The sequence below is a fragment of the Sinohyriopsis cumingii genome, chromosome 5 (assembly GCF_028554795.1).
Source record: "Sinohyriopsis cumingii isolate HCF-2022 chromosome 5, ASM2855479v2, whole genome shotgun sequence".
In the NCBI taxonomy this organism is placed as follows: Eukaryota; Metazoa; Mollusca; class Bivalvia; order Unionida; family Unionidae; genus Sinohyriopsis; species Sinohyriopsis cumingii.
The window spans coordinates 145,380,565-145,396,329 of record NC_142965.1 but is presented as its reverse complement, the minus strand read 5'-3'; positions in this window follow the sequence as shown (position 1 = coordinate 145,396,329).

Sequence of the window (15,765 nt, the reverse complement as noted above, 5' to 3'; positions counted from 1 at the left end):
ACAACGGGCATTTTGCAAGGTATTTTCGTTTCCCGGTAGAACTGAACCAGGGACTGAATTTGTTCGTGTACTCCGATGTGGTGGAGTACAACGTGGTGGGACACACCTCCGTGCCGTTACTGCGTGTCATTCCTTTCAAAGTGGATTCTGCCACGGTCACTGACGAGGAAGGTGGAAACACTTACCACGTCCACCGCGAATTTGTACATCCTCATTATTTGCCTGTCAGCAAGTCGTATTTGGACACGGTCAACATTGCTATAAAAGGAGATTTGGGACAAAATATTCCATTCACCAAAGGAAAGGTCACGGTGAAACTCCATTTTCGAAAACGGTTCTCTCACGATTCGTAAGTCATGTATCCAGTGTACCGAGGGGTTGCTCGACAGCGAGGACACGGTTTAGGAGATATGTTAAAATCGGCCTTTCGTTCAGTGGCCCCGGTGTTGAAACCGATGGTGACACGAGGATTGCACGCCTTGAAAGATGCGGCACTGACGCAAGGCAAAGAATTTCTCCAAAATGTCATCATCGACAAACAAAACCCCAAAGAAGCCTTCGTGAGGGCAGGCAAAATTGTCTTGCTACAAACGGGTAAAGACCTTTTGGGCCGACGAGACACACCTATAAATGATCTGCACGCTACCGAGTCAGGCATTCAGCAAGGACAAGGCAGAAAGAGACGACGAAGAAAACACCCTTTCACCAGACTTCACACGTCTAAAGCTAGAAAGGCCAAGAAAAGAAGAACCGTTCGAGACTTAGACGTTTTTGATTATTGAGAAAGAACAAAAAATGATGCATCGAGAGTCTTGCGCCTGTTCCAAGTCGGAACTGGATCTGTTTGCCATGCCCCCCCCCACCATGATGACCATGCAAGAATCCCAATGGGTGGAATTTCACCCCGTCTCCTCTTTGACAGATTCCGCTCCCATCGAGTTTGAAATCAAGGGACAGCCCGAAGATTACATCGATCTGAATAGCAGTTACTTGTACTTGAAAGTCAAAGTTCTAGATAAGAATGGAGGTGGTATAGACGGTGACGAGAAAGTAGCTCCCGTCAACAATTTCATGCATTCCTTGTTCAGCTCAGTGGACTTGTACTTGAATAACAAACTGGTCAGCAGCAGCATGGATACTTACCCTTACCGTGCCTACCTGGAAAATCTCTTGACGTACGGAATAGATGCCAAGAATACTCATCTCAATGCTTGTGTGCTATGGGAACCTGACGAAGCGAACAAGTTTGACATAATAGATAAAGACAATGACGGCTTTGAGGAAAGACGAAACAAAATCAAAGATGGAAAGAGTTTAGAACTGATGGATCGTTTGCATTTGGACATGTGGTTGCAAGAGAAATATTTGCTGAACGGGGTAAATGTTCGCTTGAGACTGAATCGTAGCGGTACTGCTTTCCATTTGTTGGCTGATGCTGATGCTACTACTGGTGGCAATCCTAAAAGCAAAATCGAGGAGGTCAAACTCTACGTACGACGCGTGGAAGTGTTACCCAAAGTGGGAAACGACATTAGTCAGACGTTGAGAAGAACGACCGCCAAATATCCCATACGACGCGTGGAAGTGAAAACCTTCACCATTCCCACTGGACATCATTCCATGATCGAAGATCATCTGTTTCAGGGACAGTTACCCAAGCGTTTAATCCTTGGTATGGTCAAAAATTCAGCCTTCAACGGAGACTTCACTAAAAATCCTTTTAAGTTTAAAAACTTTAAGGTGAAGAAGATCGAAGTCAGTCGCGATGGCAAGACCTTGTGTACCAGACCTTTCGAACCTGACTCTAGTGACACGAAGATGAATTACTTGAGATCGTACTTGTCCCTGTACGAAGCCACCGGCCAGTTAGGGACCAACACCAGTCACGGCATTACATACGAAGATTACGCTGGAGGCTATGCTTTGTGTGCTTTCGATTTCACTCCAGACCAAGGCAGTGACGAGGGACATTTCCACCCTATAAAATCCGGCCAGATTCGTGTGGAACTTCAGTTTGCAGAAGAAGTGAAAGAAACAGTGAACGTCATCCTGTATGCAGAATTCGATAATACGATAGAAATCAACAGTTTGAGAGAAGTCATTCTAGACTATTAGAAGCTATGGAAGACTGTTATCCCTCTTTACCTAGTGGAGAAACTTTGGACATGGAATGTGAGGAGACATTGGAAGGAGAATCCCAAGACAAAGACGAAGAAGTTGTCATGATGAAGTCGAGACGGCCAGAACAAGAAGCCCATTTAGTCTCCTGTTTTGCCAAACACTTGGTGGAAAAAATGACGGAATTGATCAAGAAAGATTGCTATGGATGTCAAAACGATCGTCCCAGTCAAATTCAACACGATAAATGCCTGATGCTGAGTGAAGAAGAAAAATTGGATGAGTATCTGGACGAAGCTTGGAGTCTCATCTCGGACGAAGTCGTGTTGCATCAGTGGTATAAAGACTTGCGTGAACATTCTTGTCCACCATTAACCACGCAAGAGATTCATCGTATCGAAGCTGTCCTGAATCAGAGTGGGGAGACGAAACGAAGAAACGGTTATTTGTCAGACATTTTCAAGCAAAAAGTCAGGATCGAATTGATGACTTATTATTACCTGTGAAGAAGAAAAAAAAAAAACACACAAAACATGGATACCTGGAAACTTTATTACCTTTTGAACCACAGTTCGTACACGGCTTCTTGGAATCCTGTCGTCTGTGCTAAAGATGAACTCCCTCATCGCAAACCTCAAGACCATCTAGCTTATGTGATCAACACGGACGACAATCATCTCCCAGGAACCCACTGGGTAGCCGTCTACTTTCCTCAAGAAGGATGTGTGGAATATTTCGATTCGTACGGATTGCCCCCTTTGGAAGACGATATCATCGACTTTATGAGAAGAAATGCTCAGACTACCCGATTCAATAATGTGAAATTACAAGGCACAGATTCCTTGGTGTGTGGACAATATTGTGTGTATTTTCTGCATCATTGCAGCCTGGGCTATTCCTTAGAACATTTAGTGACTCATTTTGATCCTCGTTCTTCTTCTAGAAACGATGTGAAAGTAGATCGATGGTTTTGTGACCATTATGCTTATCTTTTGTCTCAAGCTAGGAAACGTAGTGTCCATCAATGGCCTAATGACTTCCAACAGTGGAAATCACAATTTCATTCACAACGTTGTCAGCCCTGTTTAAAGTAGAGTGTGAATTGAAAAAATGTTTGTCATTTGAAAAAAAATGTTTGATATTTTATTGTTGGATTATTGTTAAAAATGTTCGAGTTGTTGTTTAGTATTAAGTGATTTTGAACAAAAAATGTTGTGTGTTAAAAAAAATGCCTTTGTCTTTTGTTTGGGTATAAGAATGTTGATTCATGCTCTTTCACTTCTCTCTATCTCTCTCATGACACTCATTGATCGTTCCGGCTCGAAAACCGTAGAGGGATGTTTTCCTTCACGTCCGCGCTTTGACTTTAAGAACCGGGGTAGTTTCCAGTCTAACCATCCATTGTCGACTCATCCTCCTACGAAGATGTGCTCCAAATTAGCTAAGCTAAACGAAGCCTACGTGAATTTGCACAGGGTCAGGCACAGTCTGATACCGAAGCCAGAAGAGATAGAGAATGTGAGAATGCTAAAAGTCACTGAAGACCTGATAGAAGAGCTCTTCAGAGAAGAAGTGAACAGTGAGAAAGAAGAATGGACAGAGAAGTGCAGACTTCAGAGACAGCAGCAACAGCAACAACAGCAGCAGCAGCAGCAGCAGCAACCTGAACCTGACAGAGGCTTTGTCGATTGTTGTATCGACACCAAAGAGTTCTTCTTCTCTTTCCGAAGAAGCAGACCTATCGTCAGAAAGTCTATCCTCAGAGGACGACACATTCTTAGAAACTAAAAGATTGCCATAGCAAACAAAAAAACAGCCCTTTTCAGGGCTACCCAATACTCTAGAAAAGAAATAACAATTGATTTGCCAATGTGTGTAGGTAGAGTAGTGTGAATATAAACACTGACTCTTTTGTGATGTGAGTGTATGTGTTTGTGTATAGGATTGTGTGTTTGTAAGTGCTCACGTACGTTGGTGTGGATAGTAGATTTAGATCATGTTCTTGGCTGTTTGAGGTGTGGGAGAGTAGATTTGGGGTTTGATTGGATTGCTTTGAGTATATGGATAGTATATTGAAGTGATTAATGAAAATTTTAAAATTAGTAATGGGTAGTATAAAAAAGTGAGTGAGTGTTTCTTTTAGGTCCGCGCGTTGATTGGTTATGATCTAGGTAAGATAACTTTTGTCTTGGGGATGTTTTCCTTCACGTTTGCGCTTTCGCTATTAATTGAAACTCGCTTGGCAGTCTAGCTACCCTGTTCATTCGTTAACAAGACAATGAATACCAGAATAAGCAAACTTCTTGAACTCCAGATACATCTGGAATATGTCAGGCGCCTGTTAAATGAACTGGCCGCGGAGGCCATAGTAGAAGAGGAAAGAATAAAGAAGGAAGAGGAGGAGAGAAGACAGAGGGAAGAGGAGGAAAAGAAAATAGGAGAGAGGATGGCTTACAAGATACCAGAGACAGAGGATTGGGGTGCTGAAGCCACTTATCCCGCCTCTGCACTCCCAAGAAAAAAGGTAAAAGGAGACTGGAGAAAAAGATGCGTGTGTGGTGCCAGGCCTGGAAGGTGCCATCATTAACCAGGTGTCACTGGAGTTCAAAAACAAACAGCCCTTTTCAGGGCTACCCAAACCTTTAGAAAAGAAATAACAATCCATTTGCCAATGTGTGTATATAGAGTAGTGTAAATATAAACACTGACTCTTTTTTTCGTAGTGTGAGGGTATGTGTTTGTGTTTGTGTTTGTGTTTGTAAGCGCTCACGTACGTTTGTGTGAATAGTAGATTATGGGTTTGCTTGTTGTTTATTAGCGTATGTGGAAAGTATAGTTTGGGTTTTGTAACCGCTCACGTTCGATTGTGTGGATAGTAGATTATGGATTTCGTTTTAATGATTTGCGTGTGTAAATAGTAGATTTGGGGTTTGTTGATTGCTGGTTAACGTATGTGGATAGTAGATCATATGAAATGAGAAAGTAGGGGATGTTTTCCTTCACGTCCGCGCGTTGTTTGGTCATGATCTAGGTAAGATCAATTTTGTTTTAGGGGGATGTTTTCCATCACGTCCGCGCTTTCACTATAAGAACCCACAAAGTTTGATGTTGGAACCATTCTAAGGAATAACTGAGACAAAATGACTCAAGTATCAGTTTTATTTAATCTATTGAGAGACATCTATTTTTGGATAATGGATGTAGAATATGTTGTAGGAAGAATAGAAGAGGAATGGAGGCATGGAGATATGAAAGACTTGGTAACCAGTCAAGTTCAAGGCCTAAAGACAGAGATATCATAGCAGGGATGATAGAAGAAGAAGTCAATAAGTCAAGAGGCTTCATTAACCCACTTTACTTCAGAGTGGGAAGTTTGAAGGAAGCACTGGATCATGTCATCCAAGTCCGGTGCTTCCTAGAAAAGATATTGTACTGGACAGAGTGGAGGAATGTAAAATGGGGTTGGACAAGGTGAAGAAAGGAGAAGATCTGATGAGAAAAGTAATGGAGGAAGAAGTAGAGAAGATTAAAGAGAGATGGAGGGAAGAAAGAAAAGATGAGGAAAACAAAAAGAAAAAGGAGGAGTTTGAGAGGCTTAACAAGAATTGGATGAAAATACAGAGGAAGTTTAGAGAGTGGGCCATCCTGACTGGTTACCGGAGTCAGATATAAAGAAGAAGAAGAAAGGATTATTAGAAAAGATAAGGGGATGGATGAAGAAGTGGAGGAAATAAAAGAAGAAGAAGAAACCCAAAGGCCCTTTTCGAGGCCACTCATAGGTCTCGAAAAGAGAATGACTTTCCATTGCCAACCCTCTTTTTTCATTTTTTAAAAAAAAAAAATTAAAAAAATCCCATGTTATATTTCCCTTGACGCTATACAGTCCCACCCTGTTTAAATTCCCTTGACGCTATACAGTCCCATATTCCCATGTTCAATTCCCCTTGACGCTCAACAGTCCCAAAATCTATTTCCCATGTTAATTTCCCTTGACGCTAAACAGTCCCAGGGTTTTTCGTCCATGTTAAATTTACATAGACGCTAAACAGTCCCAGGGTGGTTAATGTTAAATTTCCATTGACGCTAAACAGTCCCAGGGGGTTCTGTAATGCTAATTCCCATTGACGCTGAACCGTCCCCTATCACTACTCATAAAGCATAATAACGTGATACCTTATGGGAAGACATGACACGAAATAGCGCGATACCTTTTGGGGAGACATAAAGCATAATAACGTGATACCTAATATGAAGACATGACACGAAATAGAGCGATACCTTTAGGGAAGATTTAAATAGTAATAGCGCGATACCTTTTGGGAAGATATGGCACGAAATATCGCGATACCTTTTGGGAAGACATAAAACGTAACAGCGCGATGCCTTTTGGGAAGACATGACATGAAATAGCGCGATACTTTTTGGGAAGACACGACACATAATAGCGCGATACTTTTGGGAAGACACAACACGTACTAGTGCGATACCTTTTGGGAAGACACGACACGTACTAGTGCGATATCTTTTGGGAAGACATGACACGAAATAGCGCGATACCTTTAGGAAAGACATGACACGAAATAGCGCTATATCTTTTCGGAAGACACGACAAAAATAGCGCGATACCTTTTGGGAAGACATGACACGTAATAGCGCGATACCTTTTGGGAAGACACGACACGTTATAGCGCGATACCTTTTGGGAAGACAAGACACGTAATAGGCGATACCTTTTAGGAAGACACGTTATTACTACTCTATGGTCATAAACCAAGTAAAAGAAAGAAAGAAAACCATTAAGTTTTGTATAACGTAACTAATAATTCCTTTATAAAAGTTGTAAATCAAAAATGTGAGAGGAACTTACAGCATTATAAATTAAATTTAACTTTACCCTAGTTCCTATAAAGTTCTACACATGTCCAAAAGAATCCGATGTTCCGGTTGAATTCCAGATCCTCGAGTGTTGTCACAGAATAAGGCAAAAAGTAACATGGTTTCGCCTTAAAATGATTTGATCATTGTGGTCTTACATGCGTACAACAATTTGTTCTACAGCCATAGGGGTAAGTGAAGCATTTTTTAAATTTTTATTTAATATGTGTATTTTGTAGAGAATATTCATATTTTTATTAATTCACTTCATAAATTTCCATCTTTCTTCACATTGTGTTGTGTTGTCATTTAATCCAAGCATCCATTCAGGTCAAATCCTGTTACATATGGGAGTAGGTTCATATCTCACTTCTGACACCAAATGTAACAGGATTTAACATGCGCACATGTTTACAAATCAGCACTTTCGTCATTGTATGGCCTTGATGGTCGCATCTGCTTCCATCCCCATACAGACATACAGACTGCCAAACCAACAGCCTGATACACTCGCGCGCACACACACAGCTAAAATAAAACCAAACTGGGCGTAATAACAGGTATGGAATTAAAATCTATAGACACATGCTGCTAAATTAAATTCTTAATAGCAACTTGTAACAGATCAAAAGTTCATTACGTTTAAAGTCCGCGTAGTGGTAAAGGAAGCATTGCACACTACGGTATTAAAACTGAGTATACTTCACATATGAAATGAAATAAAAATTCAACACTTACTCCTATGGATGCAGAACAAAATTGAGAACGTACACTCCTTGACAAGATCCCAAAAGACTAATGTGTCAATTAGAAAAGAAACTTGCATTAAAACTGCATGAGAATGAGTATTAGTAAGGGTAAAATACCCGTGCATACCGTGCTTTTTGTGTCTCTCGTTGAAGCGATTTACGACGAGATACATGTTAGTTCAGTCACTTCACTAGAAAAACAGTTATCCACCCTAGGTAAAGTTGTATGCATGTACGACGAAAATGATCAAATCGTTCTAAGGCGAAACCAATTTATTTCTTGCCTTATTCTATGACAAGGATACTGGTCTGCCAACAGTCCTGGTGTATTAAATTGGCATTGTCCAGAACTCCTTTGAATAAATTCACAATAATCAAAGAATAATATTTTTGTCCAATGAGCACTTCGTAATTTTAAAAATAAATCCAGACAAATGTCTCCTCGAAAATTATATTTAAACACAACATTAAACACATATGCAGACTGATATAACACACGAGCATATGAAATAAGAATCCGAAATAAGAATAAATCCGAATTAGGAATGAATTAATTGGTCAGTTCTCATCTTATATAGACGCATACGGGCATACAAAGCAAGTTTATTCTACTTACTACATTACATTTTGCAATACCCACACGAAGTAAAAGAACCCACCCGAACGACCCTTCCAAGGGAAAATAACCCCAAACTCGTAAACAGGTTCTTATATATATCATTATGAATGGTTTTATTTGTTGATCCTATGTAACCCAGTTGGCAAAAGTGAAACACAGAATATATACAATCATCTACAGAAAGTTAAAAAATATAGATATCCATAACAAGGGTCCAGCAGTAAAGACATTAAGTCAGCAGTAAAGACATTAAGTCAGGTCCGACGATCGATGACCTATAAAAACTAAAATAAAATATAGATAGGTTCAAATATCAAATACTAGAGCAATATTTTTCGAATGAAGCTGGAGGTAAATGAATATTGGAATGTCTCAGGGTCTAACTGCAAAGACAAAAAGGGCGCAACAGTAAAGACAGCCAAACTGGATACATTGGCTAATACAGCGAGGGCAAGACAAATTCCAACGTCGAAGACCAGAACCTCAAAGACTCGAAAACTGGAAAGCCCTAGTCAAAGTCTTTGACAACAAAACATGACAGAGCTGAGACTAAGTCCTAGACAACAAAATAGTAGAGTTGAGACAAAGTCCTAGACAACTAATCACGGGAGAGGTGAGACAAAGTGTTAGACAACTAAACATGGCAGAGTTGAGACAAAGTCCTAGACAAAAATCATGGGAGAGCTGAGACAAAAGTGCTAGACGACTAAACATGACTGAGCTGAGACAAAGTCCTGGACAAATAAACATGACAGAGCTGAGACAAAAGTCCTGGACAACTAAACATGACAGAGTTGAGACAAAGTCCTGGACATATAAACATGGCAGAGCTGAGACAAAGTGCAATTAAGATTGAAAGGACAGCAGTAATAAGAAATGTAGTCCCAATGCCAATATTCTTTCGGTTGTGATCAATATATACAATTAGGGCACTTGTCATTACATGCTGGTAAAAAATAAAAGTAAAAAATAGACATGATTTTGTACAAAGAAATTTCAATACAGAAAATTAAACAAACATGTCAGGAAAATTTATTTCTAGTTGAAAAGCACTGTGTTTGAATGGGATTGCTTCGGTAAAAAATAAAGACCTTACGAAAATATAAAAGCTAGCATCACTCTGGACTATTCTCTTCTAATTAGAGAAAGACGCCTGTAGAGCTTGCAAAAAGCAGGCGTGCTGAGGAAAAATACAAATTTATAAAGGTGTTTGGGTTATCATCTCGATTTAGGAATAAAAAGAGTAAAAAGTGAGGAACTTAAAAGTCTGTTGTTGCTGCTTTGGGACAATTTCATAAGGTCAAGAATCACTGGAGGCAAAATAAGAAAAAATGAAAGAAATACACTTTAATGTTGAAGCAGTTGATGAAACAATAGGTGGTAGGCCATTGGATGTATGAATATTGTAAATATTGTAAAAGCCTTCATACAATAAACTGATATCGATGAAAAAGAAAACTACAACGGTTATCAACAGCATTTAATATCCTATAATGCACAGAGACGTTTAGATCAAATATGTTATGGGATAGAATACATTGTTATGTGAATTAGATAATAAATGAGTGAAGTTGCTAAATATTTACTAGCTCGTAATTTGCTTTAGATTTTAAGGGATAATACATATAATTGAGTTACACAGTTATACAATCCTTTGGTGGACTACCACGCTTCGTTTCAAAAACATGGATACAATTTTTAGGTTAAGCACAGCTAAACACATCGAACATGAATTAGAACATGAATTAGAATCGAACATGAATTAGAATTAACCAGACCACAGATGGAATGAACATTAATCGATCAACGCATGGTCGAAAGGAGAAATACGTCATTTATTATAATTACAAATAATTACAAGGCCAGCAGAACCATCTAACAAATGTCATCACTGCAGATAAAAATGCATTTGCTTAATATTCTTCATTTTTGAATAAAATTTGCACACATATATATACATATATATATATATATATATATATATATATATATATATATATATATATATATATATATATATATATATATATATATATATATATATATATATATATATATATACTAAATGTTTTTTATTATTCATTTATTGTAGTATAGTACATGAAAGTTCATGGCGATTGTTTTAAGAGCCAGTAAGCAGTGGACAGCAGAGATGCAAGAATCGAAGCAAATAAAATTCGAACTTTTAGTTTAGTGTTATATATTGACACAGGACTCTTAAATACTATGCTACCGTTTCTTGACTCGGAAAATGTTTTTCTTCAGAAAGAACGAAGGAGATGTATTTGAGTACACACAAATTCGAAGTTAAAGCGTAAGACGTGGCATGTCTTAAATGACGACAATTTAGTAACAATCCATTGTAATAAATACTAGTACCCTGTGTGTGATTAATTCTACATGTTTTCTGGAATTGTTGGACACGAAATTCATTTGATATTATGTAAATGTTCTTTATTTAAATGAACGTGGTATGCTTAATTATTTTCAGCCTCAGAATACTTATTACAGTGACAGAAGAACCTGGACTCTCAGTTGCATATGAACGTAGAAAAGACACGTATAATGCTATATATATAAGTGCAAAAGGATTTAAGTCGTTGTAAAATCAAATTCTAGTATAAAGGCTACTTTAAATAAATAAATAAATAAATCGTCTACAGAGTGTTTCTTGGGTAAGGCACCTAACGAAACCTGACTTTTTGTGTTTTAACCTCAAAAGTATACCCCCAGGTATACTTTACACGCAGCGTGTTCAGAATTGTTCATGATACTCTTAAGGTGTAACAGAGTCGAAAAAAGCAGAGACTATGTTAAGCGCAGAGCCTTTAGACTGAGTATAATCGTCAAATATAGGAAGTTTAAGAGCATTAATTACTGCCAAAAATATAGTTTAAGTAAAAGCGTCATTCATTATTTTACTTCCGCACATACGCAACACATGTTGACATTTTAAGCTGGAAATTCCTACATCTCTGAAAAGTAATTTCGGGACATTGCATTAACATATTGTTCTGATCTCCCACAATGGATGCTTGGTTTATAGTCATTCTAAAATACTAAAATTATAAAATATTTGTCAAAAGCACTGTGGCTTGTGAATATTTGTCAAAATCTATGGCGGACGGTGATTGTTAAATCTCTGTTGTATCACGTCTTAAAAACATAGGTATGGTATCCAAAGGCATAACCATGAATTAACGAAGAGGTTGGGGTATGAGTTTAGAGGGAGGTGGGATGGACTTTACATAGAAATTAGTACGGTGGCAAAAGATCTAGACAGAAAATCCACAAATTCTGCTTCCGGATTCTCGCCAAAGCCAAAATTACAAATCAAGATCATTTAGCTTTAGTAGTATATGGGGAAACACTGGGGTCAGATGGGACAACTGTGGTTTAATGTGAATTAACACTACGGTCGCCATCCTTGAAGCATGGTAGTATATGGTCAAACGGAATTCCATGTTTAAATGTCCATAGATGTAAAATGACAGTATGAGTCTGGGCAACGGAATGTTGACACTACGCATTCAACATGTGGGTGGGGGTCTGGGATTAAGAGAAATTTAACAACAGTGGTACTCAGATAATAATTAAATTTTCATAGGTTTAACGTACACCTCTGCTGACCTACAAAGCAAAATGCCGTTTGTCTGACCAAAACCCAGTCATGTACTGACAAACACATAAATCGTCTAACCAACACGTCATTTGGATTGACCAACATCACACTTACTAACAAACGAAAAATTAGCAGTGCTCACAATCACTCAAGAGAGAGTAGAGATGGTTACATTACATTATATCTGGGTATTTAAGTTTCAGTTGTGAAAGCCATAAAAAAGGCACACACACACAAAATACAAGCACAATAGTTTGAGTAGTATCCCTTTTTAGTAGCCACACACCCCTGGCCTGGTTCAACGGGCAAAAATGTCTGGCTCCATGGCTCTGCCAGGTTTAATGGGCAAGGAGAATTTACTGTGAGACTGGTTGGGTTCATTGTCAATGTAAATTTATAGTCACCGTTATGGGTGTGTGATTTGGATTTTTAACGTAGCTTTATCAATTTTTCAGCCATATAGTTACGATTTCTGTAGTATGGCAGTTTATAGTGATGTCTAGCACTGGGGCATTATTTTGCAGACATCTATCATGATGTCCGACGCAGTCACATTATCCTGACACTAGGCCGACCAGTCCTAACACTAACCTCTTAATGCTGAGCGCCAAGCCAAGCAGCTGTTAGTACCATTTTGTATAAGTCTTTAGTATGACACAGCGGGGGATAGAATCCACAACCTCACGCATCCGAGGTGGACGCTCTTACCAATAGGCCACCGGAGCCGTCGCACCGCTATGTAATAAGCTCGGTAGTAAAAGAACTTGACATTTGATCAAACCTTCTTCCTAGAGAAGGTGTTTCTCTTCAATGTATTCGTCAAAATTTCAGGGTCGCCGGTTGGCAATCGAGCACATTTGCACAACCAAGCATAAAACAAACAAACAGTAATTTCTTTAATTTGTTCTCCTTGAAATTTGTACAACAAGCGTTTAGCATTGGTACGTCCTCCAAACAAATTGTCTTGCAGATTCATTTTCCAGCACATCCTAGTATTCTACGATTCGTCGAAATTCTGGATATGTTTTGAAACGTCTTATTTGCGTTTGCACATTTTCACCACTTAGTATATTATAATTTCCAAGCTCTGGTATCATTGGTACGTCTGGTATCATTGGTACGTTGGATCCTTGGTACGTCTGGTATCATTGGTACGTTGGATCATTGGTACGTCTGGTATCATTGGTACGTCTGGTATCATTGGTACGTCTGGTATCATTGGTACGTCTGGTTCATTTGTACGTTGTTTTGTTGTAGTTCCATAGTTCAATTCTAATAAGAGTTTTTAGTTCAATTCTAATAAGAGATTTTGATTCAAAATCAATATATCAGGTGGGGAATCCTGAAATTCTTACACAATCGGTGGATTCTCAAAAATCCAACCATCGAATAAATAAAATCCAATCCATTATTCTTTTCCAGCATGTAGTATCTTCTGTTCTGATAATTGAAAGCGTCTGAAGAGTGAGCTTGATAGAAGGTTCCCCTTTGATCCATTCGCATAGCATCGGGGTCATATCAACGAATTACAGGCAAATAGAGGAGCACAAATTGTTGATATGTTTCAGTTTCGAAATATTGTGGAAAAGAGCCTTTAACCATATATGTTACTCCAGATGTTTTCGGCATTCTTCTCAGAGCATATCCAAAAAACTCATTAGATCTTTATATCGTACGTTTCCCACTTATATATAAATTATTTTGGATCCATGTATGATGTTTCCCCACTTACATATACATGACTATGGATCCATGTATGATGTTTCCCACTTACATATAAATGAATATGGATCCATGTATGATGTTTCCCGCTTACATATAAATGATCATGGATCCATGCATACTTTTCCCACTTACATAGAAATGAGTATGGATCCGTGTATGATGTTTCCCACTTACATATAAATGATTATAGATCCATGTATGATGTTTCCCACTTACATATGAATGACTATGGATCCATGTATGATGTTTCCCACTTACATATAAATGATTATGGATCCATGTATGATGTTTCCCACTTACATGTAAATGATTTTGGATCCATGTATGATGTTTCCCACTTACATATAAATGATTTTGGATCCATGTACGATGTTTCCCACTTACATATAAATGATTATGGATCCTGGACTTTTAGAAAGTAAATCAATATCTTTTTCTGGCTTTAAAAGAAAGTCTTCAAAGAAGACTTGACTGCAGGATAATGATGACAATTCCATTAACGATCCATTGTTCCTAGCTTCAGGCGAGGTTCACATCATCTGGCATCCAACATCACACTTGTCACAATAGTAATTGTATCCGGGGTCTCTCATGCGATTTTGTTTTTATTTCATGTTCACTGTTCAGTGTTTTTTCTCGCTTGTTTCTTTCCTTTTACATATTCTTGTTGTGTTTGAAAAATAAATTATTGTTTTTCTTCTGTATGACGTTGTAAATTGTCTCTATCTCTTGCTAATGTTTCTTTTTCGAATAATCATAGATTGCCAATGATGGAAAAGTAGAAGGTAGTACCGGCAAAATTCTTGCTAGGATAAGAAATCGGAAACAGCCAAATCAAAATCCAGGTCATTCTGTACGGGTTAGTCTAAAGATCCTATTGGATCGCAACCGGAATGTTAATTATCATTGACCCAGACCAGCCCATCAGCGCCCAGTGGAGCCCCGAAAGCTACATGTCATTCTCCGTTGGAGTATATTCTCTACGGTAGTTTAATTAGTCGCAATAACACACAGGGTATAAGTAGTATTCGATGCAGTGCAGGCGTAACCCAACAAAATGTCTCCATTTCAGCCATATATATATATATATATATATATATATATATATATATATATATATATATATATATATATATATATATATATATATAAAGTGACGTCAAGTGTTTGCTTTTTCTGCCTGGAATATAGAACACACACCCTGATTAAACTGTGATAAACACTCCTAAATTTTTCTCTCCATACTCTTAGTCGTTTCAATAACATATAACTATGTTTGTGTGTATAGTGATGGTAACTGCAGGTATTGGTCAATCAAAACGGCCGCATTCGTAAGTATATGTGTGTGTTTGTCATTAAATATGGCGCATTGGTTAATATGTGAGGATGTCGGTCAATAGTTGACTGGGTGATTGCCAGTCAAAGTATTTAATCAGTGTGGGTACTGTTTACCAAAATGTCTTATTGGTTAGAAAGTATATGCATTGGTCATTCAATAAGTATTTTGATTGGCAGGTGTGGGTGATCTTCAATCAAATGGGGAGTTGACACTAGTAAAATGGTTAATAATTTTCATATTGTATTTTCTCTGGGCGCTAAATCAATAAATTCCCCTGATGATTCTCAGACTCCCACTCACATATTAATCCTAGGAACATTTTAACTTGGAATTCCCATTGACCCTAGACTGCCACACACGTTAAACATATGGAAATTTTGTAATGGAACTCACACTGCCCTCAGAATATCACCCACATGTTAAACCCATAGACATTTTAACATTAAATTTCCACTGAACCCAGACCCCCAAACTTACAAGATGGCAACCGTAATGTTAATTCCCGTTGACCTCAGCCCAGCCCATCAGAGCCCAATGGAGCAACGAATGCTACTTGCGTTGGTAATTTGTTTCATTTTCTTCCTTAGGTCACAATACATTAACAATATCAACTTAAGATCGATCTTTGCCACCTATTGCCTTTAAAACATTTCATATTCATTGACAAAAGGGATGGAAAAAACATCATTAAGTTTAATGGATTGTCACAAATGACGAG